This window comes from Salvelinus namaycush, chromosome 29 (genome assembly GCF_016432855.1).
Source record: "Salvelinus namaycush isolate Seneca chromosome 29, SaNama_1.0, whole genome shotgun sequence".
Classification (NCBI taxonomy): domain Eukaryota; kingdom Metazoa; phylum Chordata; class Actinopteri; order Salmoniformes; family Salmonidae; genus Salvelinus; species Salvelinus namaycush.
Window position 1 is genome coordinate 6,228,986 of NC_052335.1, and position 9,397 is coordinate 6,238,382.

A 9,397-nucleotide genomic window follows, 5' to 3' on the forward strand; every position below is an offset into this window, starting at 1 on the left:
TGTTTAGTCAGCCACACCTATCGGGTGGATGGATTATCTTGGCAAGGGGATGCTGTCGTGCCCTCTTCACGACTGTGTTGGTGTGTGTGGACCATAACATATCCATAGTGATGCGGACACAGAGGAACTTGAAGCTCTCTACCCACTTCACTACAGCCCTGTCAATGTGAATGGGGGCGTGCTCGGCCCTCCGTTTTCTGTAGTCCACAATCAGCTCCTTTGTCTTGGTGACTTTGAGGGACAAAGTGTTGTCCTGGCACCACACTGTCAGGTCTATGACCTCCTCCCTATAGGCTGTCTCATCGTTGTCGGTGGTCAGCCTACCACCAACATGTCGTCTGCAAACTTAAAGGAAAACTCCACCCCGAAAATATAGTTTGGTATTTGTTTCATTAGTCCATTGTTGACATAGTCCCAAATGTTTTTCTTGCCAGCTCAAGTTTTCAAGATACAGTATGTAACTTTCAAAATACAGAATCATCCCTGTATGATGCGTTTTGCATCAAATGATGCTGAATTTTGCATCATATGTTGCTGCATTTTGCATCATATGTTGCTGCATTTTGCATCATATGTTGCTGCATTTTGCATCATATGTTGCTGCATTTTGCATCATATGTTGCTGCATTTTGCATCATATGTTGCTGCATTTTGCTGGGGAAAGTGCAGGTGAGAGGGAAGCTACATTGTTTGAAGCTGTGGCAGAGCTCCTTTGGAAGCATTGGTTTTTGCTATGCCCCCACCTGCACTGAAACCTGTTTTTGTTTGATTTAATTGTATTTGTGTAGCTATCCTCCCTCCATTTGTGCTAAGCTAGTGCTAAAGTGGGTCTGGAAACTGAACTGGGGAGATAAATAAAAGAAACGGAATTGTGACATGCCTGATCCTCGTTTCATGTTCTTCCACTAAACCCCAAACTGAAAGAACCTGTGCAGTCTGTGGTAGAGGTGTTATTCAGCGCTCCCTATGCTCTTGGTGTAAACCTACGGTGGTGTAGTCTGCTCTATGGTACTGAACTGTGTTTAATCACAGCCCCTCTCGGCTGCGGTGTGACATGTGTACCCATGTAATGGGGTATCAGCCTATTCAGTGACACCCACAGAACACAACTATGTAGCGTTTGCGCAAATATTAGCATCTTAGATCTTATTGTGGGACTCTGAAAGACTGAAATGAGCCACATTAAGCTCACCAGTCAACCTGTTGTGTGTATTAAACATTTACATTGGATTGTACAAAATCAAATCAAATTTGATTTGTCACATGCGTCAAATACAAGAGGTGTAGACCTTACAGTGAAATGCTGACTTACAAGCCCTTAACCAACAATGCAGTTTTAAGAAAAATACCTTAAAAAAAGTAACAAATAAAAGTAACACATAATTAAAGAGCAGCAGTAAAATAACAATAGTGAGTCTATATACAGGGGGTACCGGTACAGATTCAATGTGCAGGGACACCGGTTAGTCAAGGTAATATGTACATGTAGGTAGAGTTATTAAAGTCACTATGCATAGATAATAACAGCAGCAGGTTAAGGGGGGGGGGGGCGGGGGGGGCATGCAAATAGTCTGGGTAGCCATTTGATTAGATGTTCAGGAGCCTTATGGCTTGGGGGTAGAAGCTGTTCAGAAGCCTCTTGGACCTAGACTTGGTGCCCCGGTACCGCTTTCCGTGCGGTAGCAGAGAGAACAGTCCATGACTAGGGTGGCTGGGGTCTTTGACAATTTTTAGGGCCTTTCACTGACACCACCTGGAATAGAGGTCCTGGATGGCAGGAAGCTTGGCCCCGGTGATGTACTGGGCCGTTCGCACTACCCTCTGTAGTGCGTTGCGGTCGGAGGCCGAGCAGTTGCCATACCAGGCAGTGATGCAACTGGTCAGGATGCTCTCGGTGGTGCAGCTGTAGAACCTTTTGAGGATCTGAGGACCCATGCCAAAACTTTTCAGTCTCCTGAGGGGTAATAGGTTTAGTCGTGCCCTCTTCACGACCGTCTTGGTGTGCTTGAACCATGTTAATTTGTAGGTGATGTGGATGCCAAAGAACTTGAAGCTCTCAACCTGCTCCACTCCAGCCCAGTCAATGAGAATGGGGGCATGCTCGGTCCTCCTTTTCCTGTAGTCCACAATCATCTCCCTTGTCTTGATCACTTTACAGCCTTACCTATAAAGTGTGCACCCGTGAAATGGGGTATCATCTTACTCAGTGACACCCACAGATTATAATTCCAAAGAGTTTACACAAATATTAGCATCTTAGCTCTTATTGCAGGACTCCAAACCCACTGTGAAATGAACAATGTTAACAACATTGTGTAAACTAGACATAGTTGTATTCTGTGGGGGTCACTGAGTAGGCTGATACACCATTTCATAGGTGCACACTCAATAGGTAAAGCTGTACAGTGCATATACACATTCTAAAAAAGGCTACGTGTGCACCACCAAGTCAGAACAGTAGTCTAAGTTATGAGGGGAAAAGGACAAAATTATTAGGGGGAGGCACATGGGCTACTAACAGCTTTCTACACAACATACACTTAGTATTACTTTCTTAGCTACAGTATACATATCTCCCTGGCATATTACATCATTTATGCAGCAGCATACAATACATTTTTGGACTCACCTTGTTGTCCTGTGCAAATTTTGTGATCAAACTTTGTCATCAAAGTCTGGTATTCTCTGGATTTATAGTGCTTTCAAGACAACTGGGAACTCTGTAAAAAAAACAAGGTCGAATCATGACGCAAGTGATCTTCAGATCGAAGCTCTAGAAAGAGGCCATAGTTCCCGACTTGGAATTCCGAGTTGGATAACATTTCAAAACTGTCAGTTTCTGTGTTTTTTGATTGTTGTTTCCTTAGGTTACCGCTGGAGGGCACCCTTACCCTGTTTTTCTTGTTTCCAGGTTACCCTGATTATTACTTATTGCATTCACCTGTGTTTAATTACCTTCTCTGTTCACCTGGTTGCCTTGTTATTTAGGTTCCTCAGTTGGCCTGTATCTTTGCTTAGGTCTCATGTTTTTTATTAGTGTGCTCTTGTCCGGTTGCCTTGTTTCTGTTAAGACTCGAAGTAAAAGTTCTGGATTTTACCCTTATCTCTGCTTGCTGTGTTTCTCTGCGGCTGGGTTCGAGTTCATACTAGCGTTATTGTTACAAAAATGTATTTTCCCAGTCGGAGCGAATTTTTTTCAGAGTTCCCAGTTGTCTTGAACTCACTGAAGTCTGAGATTTCCCAGTTCCGACTTTCCAGTTGTTTTGAACGCAGCAGCAGTAGTTATGCTCATTGACAGCATGGCCAATGTATTCAACCTTTTCTGGCCCATGGTGTTGCATGTGAATGTTTATAATTTTAAGCTTGGAAAATAGACCCTTAACCCAGACTTGGACCGCACACCCTTTCCACTGAATAGCAGGATAGTGATTGCTTTGTAACGCTTGCAGTTAGCCACTGATTCCTTCCAAACCACTCATTGTTGAATTTGCGATTTCCAACCTGTTGTGTAATGTTTATGTCCAATGGCCGATGAGCACCGATACGTTTTATCTATAATTTCTCTTCATATGACAAGTATTGAAAAGGATATGCCAGTAGATTGTCGACTTGATTCATGATGACCGCTTGTCTAGATTGCTTGCTAAGATTTTGAAAGTATGATGACATGATAAGTCCAATCAAAGCTACGGTAGATATAATGTGATTTGATGTTATTTTATCTGTAGCCAATGACCTTGAGCCTTTTTGGATGGGCACTTCTAATGTAAATCTATGGCAGCACCTAAGGGGCTTGAACTTTCTAGCTCTCTCTGTAAATTTTTTGGGGACGTAGTGTCCCCATGAGTGACAAAACACTGAGCCAATCACGGTGCAACTAGAGAACATTACCAACCCCTACGCTCTGTATTTTATGCTGGCTGCCCCACCAATACAGAAAGCACTGAACTAGGCTGAAACAGCTACAATTCGGAGCTGCCTTAAGAAAGCAAAACATATGTTTGTATGCGGCTTTATTAACTCAATTATTATATATTTTGTAATGTTTACAAACTGATATGTGACATGAATTAATGCCCAAATAAATATCTAAACAAGTGGAGCTCAAAACAGGTGGGGCTCTGCCCCACTTTCCCTGAATGCTGGGTCGCCACTGCAATTACACAGTCTAATAAATCAGCAATGGGATTTGAACTGTTATTTTACTGTTTTGTCAAATTAATGAATTGTATTTATTTTTAAGTTAAATTACAACATTCTAACCTTTTTTTGCACTAGTCTAACTATGGCATTACTCAACAATTTGTGTCCGTTTGATTAGTTTCAGTGGGGAACTTATGTTGAAGGCGAACCGCAAATTGTGGCTAGCTTCACACAGGTGATTAGTTCCACATCTACATTCTACAGCATTGTATACTTGTCTGTACTTTTTTAAATATAATTTTGTGAAATATCTGTAAATGTTCCCTAATTTCTGTAACTTCAAAATCCAACAGTTACATTGGGTCAATGTATTTTCTTTGACAAATGGTAGCAGACTACTGCTAACTACCTCACACTTCCCCCTCTCGCCCTGTGTGTGTATGAGAGAGAGTGAGAGAGAGAGATGACAATATTAGAGACACATTTCCCTCAGATTACACATATCCACAAAGAATTTGAAAACAAACCCAATTTTGATATATTCCCGTATCTACTGGGTGAAATACCATAGTGTGCCATCGAGAGAGAGAGAGAGAACTGAAATTCTCTCGTCGCTTAAACTCAGGGACTGTTCGCTTCGGTAGAACAAGGTCTGCTTCTGGCCACAGGAAGGCGGTGCTTGTCACAAAGTTCCGAAAGTTTTCAAAATATCAGTGAGGAAATAAATAGGGTATCTATTTATCACCATAAATAGCTGTGTTGAATTGACAAGCCACCTCACTGTCCCAAAGAACTAGAGGTCGACCGATTATGGTTTTTCAACACCGATACCGATTATTGGAGGACCAAAAAAAGCAGATGCCGATTTTTATATATATATTTGTAATAATGACAATTACAACAATACTGAATGAACACTTTTATTTTAACTTAATATAATACATAAATAAAAATCAATTTAGTCTCAAATAAAAAATGAAACATGTTCAATTTGGTTTAAATAATGCAAAAACACAGTGTTGGAGAAGAAAGTAAAAGTGCAATATGTGCCATGTAAAAAAGCTAACGTTTAATTTCCTTGCTCAGAACATGAGAACATTTGAAAGCTGGTGGTTCCTTTTAACATGAGTCTTCATTATTCCCAGTTAAGAGGTTTTAGGTTGTAGTTATTATAGGAATTATAGGACTATTTCTCTCTCTGCCATTTGTATTTCATATACCTTTTGACTATTGGATGTTCTTATAGGCACTAGAGTATTGCCAGCCTAATCTCGGGAGTTGATAGGCTTGAAGTCATAAAGAGCGCTGTGCTTCAAGCATTGCGAAGAGCTGCTGGCAAACGCAGGAAAGTGCTGTTTGAATGAATGCTTACGAGCCTGCTGCTGCCTACCACCGCTCAGTCAGACTGTTCTATCAAATCATAGACTTAATTATAATATAATTGACACACAGAAATACGAGCCTTAGGTCATTAATATGGTCAAATCCGGAAACTATCATTTAGAAAACAAAACGTTTATTCTTTCAGTGAAATACAGAACCGTTCTGTATTTTATCTAACGGGTGGCATCCATAAGTCTAAATATTGCTGTTACATTGCACAACCTTCAATGTTATGTCATAATTATGTAAAATTCTGGCAAATGAATTACGGTATTTGTTAGGAAGAAATGGTCTTCACAGTTCGCAACGAGCCAGGTGGCCCAAACTGCTGCATATAACCTGACTCTGCTTGCACAGAACGCAATAGAAGTGACACAATTTCCCTGGTTAATATTGCCTGCTAACAAGAATTTCTTTAAACTAAATATGCAGGTAAAAAAAATATACTTGTGTATTGATTTTAAGAAAGGCATTGATGTTTATGGTTAGGTACATTGGTGCAACGACAATGCTTTTTTCGTGAATGCGCTTGTTAAATCATCACCCGTTTGGCGAAGTAGGCTGTGATTCGATGATAAATTAACAGGCACTGCATTGATTATTTGCAACGCAGGACAAGCTAGTTAAACTAGGAATATCATCAACCATGTGTAGTTAACTAGTGATTATGTTAAGATTGATTGTTTTTTGTAAGATAAATTTACTGCTAGCTAGCAACTTACCTTGGCTCCTTGCTACACTCGCGTAACAGGTAGTTAGCCTGCCACGCAGTCTCCTCGTGGAGTGCAATGTAATCGGCCATAATCGGCGTCCAAAAATGACCGATTGTTATGAAAACTTGAAATCGGCCCTAATTAATCGGCCATGCCGATTAATCGGTCGACCTCTACAAAGAACCTCAAGAGTCTTCAGTGGAACTTTCCAACGGAGGTCTCGCCATGTAGGTAGTGGAGGTGGTTTACCAAACTACCCAAACGTGGGGGCGAATCCTCCACTTAAGTAAAATGTTCACTTAGTCTCCAATTGACACTAATGCATGACTAAGTGAAAATAGGATTTGTCGTATGATGAGTAACCATGGATGAAACATGAAGACTCCCAGCTGTCAGCCTTTATCCCAGAAGGCTTACACAGATTTGGAGTCACATACATAGACAACCTGGTCAGTCACATGTCCAGTAGGGTCTAATCACTGCATAGAGCCATGCTGTCCATCTCCCTGTGTTGTTGTTCTTCATTCTATGACCAGGCAGAACGTGAGCTTTGTGCCGCAGGTTTTGAATGAGACCCAGCCAGGCCATGGTATTCCACTGAGCCTGTAATGGAATCTGTTAGGCCTGCACAAGGTCAGAGACTGGTTCTAAGGCTGAAGCATCACCTGCGACTAGGGTTGCCGATTGGGATCAAACTCCCTCTGGGAGATCATGAAAGTCATTCAGCCTTCAACACTGTACATTTGAAGGTATTCATTTCAGTCGGCTTTAGCTGCTCCCTGGGAGGTAAAGGTCAATTTCGGGAGAGTTGAAAACCGTTCTCAGAGTAAAACGTCTAAAGCCCTATCCACCATACAGCTATTTCTAATACGCAACAAAAGTGAGGTATACATGTGTTAGTTATGTACGTGCTCCTCTGTTTTGAGCCAGCTTCAACTTTGTTAGATTTTTCTTTGCTGCACTTGACCATATTACTGGACAGTAATCAAGACGAGACAAGACCAGAGCCTTAACTAGTACAGTTGAATTGTGTAAAAAACACAGAACATCTGTTTATAACAGACATACACCTCCCCATCTTCACAACAACTTTGTCAATATGACTTAACCATGATAATTTACCATCCAATGTTATACCTGTGGCGGTCACGAAATTTCGTCAGCCGGTGGTTTTTTGAATCATCTCCTGGTTTCCACACATAGCCTATAAGCCATTTTAAAAAGTCGAATTAATCCATGTAAAATAGCCTACACCTTCACAATAAATCCATGATTTCTTTCAGACAGGTCTAAAGAAGCATGTTATGAAGAAAATGTAGTCTATTTCAGAAGAAAAGAATAGCATTCTCAGTTGTCCTTATGCTAGGTCATGATGTGGGCTACACTAGTTCATTTAGCAGACAAGATTTGCTTATAATTCCGTGGCATTATTTTATATTATGAAGAATACAATCGAACAAAGCTGAATAAAATAGAATTATTGTCTCCCAAACGATTTGAGGGAGTGCACACATGCGGCTATTCTATGTTGAGCAGTCAACAAATAAATAGGTAGTCCTATATGCTTCATTTAGAGTTATTAATGTAACTTTAGTTGTTCTACAAACGTTGGGCTATGTTTTGATGTTTAATACATTGTAAGGCTGCATGATGAGATTCTAATGATGATTTGAAAAAAGTCGCCTGAAAGGCATGAGCTCTGCTTTGTGTTTTGCGCAGGCTGTACACACTTCATTAGTCTCTCATTCACAATTTGACAAGCTCTTGATAATGCCTCGAATTTCACGGCGGCATCCCCTTTGTGGCCGTAATGTACCCTAAAAAAATCCATGCCTTTTGCGACCCGGAGTGCTGCGTTGTGGCCTTCTTCCTCAGTGTGCTGTGCAATCGGAAGCCCTCTCACTCACATGGTTCTCCGTGAAGTCATTGGGTTTTTCTCACAGGCTACAAATGAAGACAGACACATCCGGGACGCAACTGCGCCCATCCTTATCCAATTCCGAGGTGCGTATTGGAAGAACTGTCCACATTTACTTTTCGTCAGCCAACAAGATGATCAACAAGATGAGTAGGCCTAACGAACAGAAAAAGCACTAGCCTATGTCAATCTACTTGTACAAAAGTCGACATATTCTATTCTGTGCGAGAAATAAATATTCCATACATAGTCTGGGACACTTGTGGGATGCGATAGATCCCAAATTAATACAACCACTAGCATCAAAACACATTTCTTTATGCAATGTGGCTGAACGCAACAGATCAGAACGTTTACATTAAAATGTTGATAAACTATTAGGCTATTTCTTCACATTATAAGTGAAGCAATGAGCACATGGTAGTAGGCTACAGCAAACCTTCTTGCCACAGCTCGCATTGATGTGCCATCCTGGATGAGCTGCACTACCTGAGCCACTTGTGTGGGTTGTAGACTCCGTCTCATGCTACCACTAGAGTGAAAGCACCGCCAGCATTCAAAAGTGACCAAAACATCAGCCAGGAAGCATAGGAACTGAGAAGTGGTCTGTGGTCACCACCTGCAGAACCACTCCTTTATTGGGTGTGTCTTGCTAATTGCCTATAATTTCCACCTTTTGTCTATTCCATTTGCACAACAGCATGTGAAAACACCAATTATGCATGTAATGCTTTTATTATAAAAGTGCATTTTTATGGTGAAAATGAGCTTCCCCAAACTTGAAACTCACATGCTGTTTATATATTTGCCAGTTAGTCTCTACCCCTTGTAAAGCGGATTAATGTGCTTCATTTTAAGAAGTTATTTGGCCGCTTTAGTTGTGATACAAACCTTATTAAAACATTTAGGCCAATGGGCTAGGCTACATGAGGTGTGCGACTATGATTCGAAAAAGTCGCAAAAATAGGTGATAATATACACTGCTCAAAAAAATAAAGGGAACACTTAAACAACACAATGTAACTCCAAGTCAATCACACTTCTGTGAAATCAAACTGTCCACTTAGGAACCAACACTGATTGACAATAAATTTCACATGCTGTTGTGCAAATGGAATAGACAAAAGGTGGAAATTATAGGCAATTAGCAAGACACACCCAATAAAGGAGTGGTTCTGCAGGTGGTGACCACAGACCACTTCTCAGTTCCTATGCTTCCTGGCTGATGTTTTGGTCACTT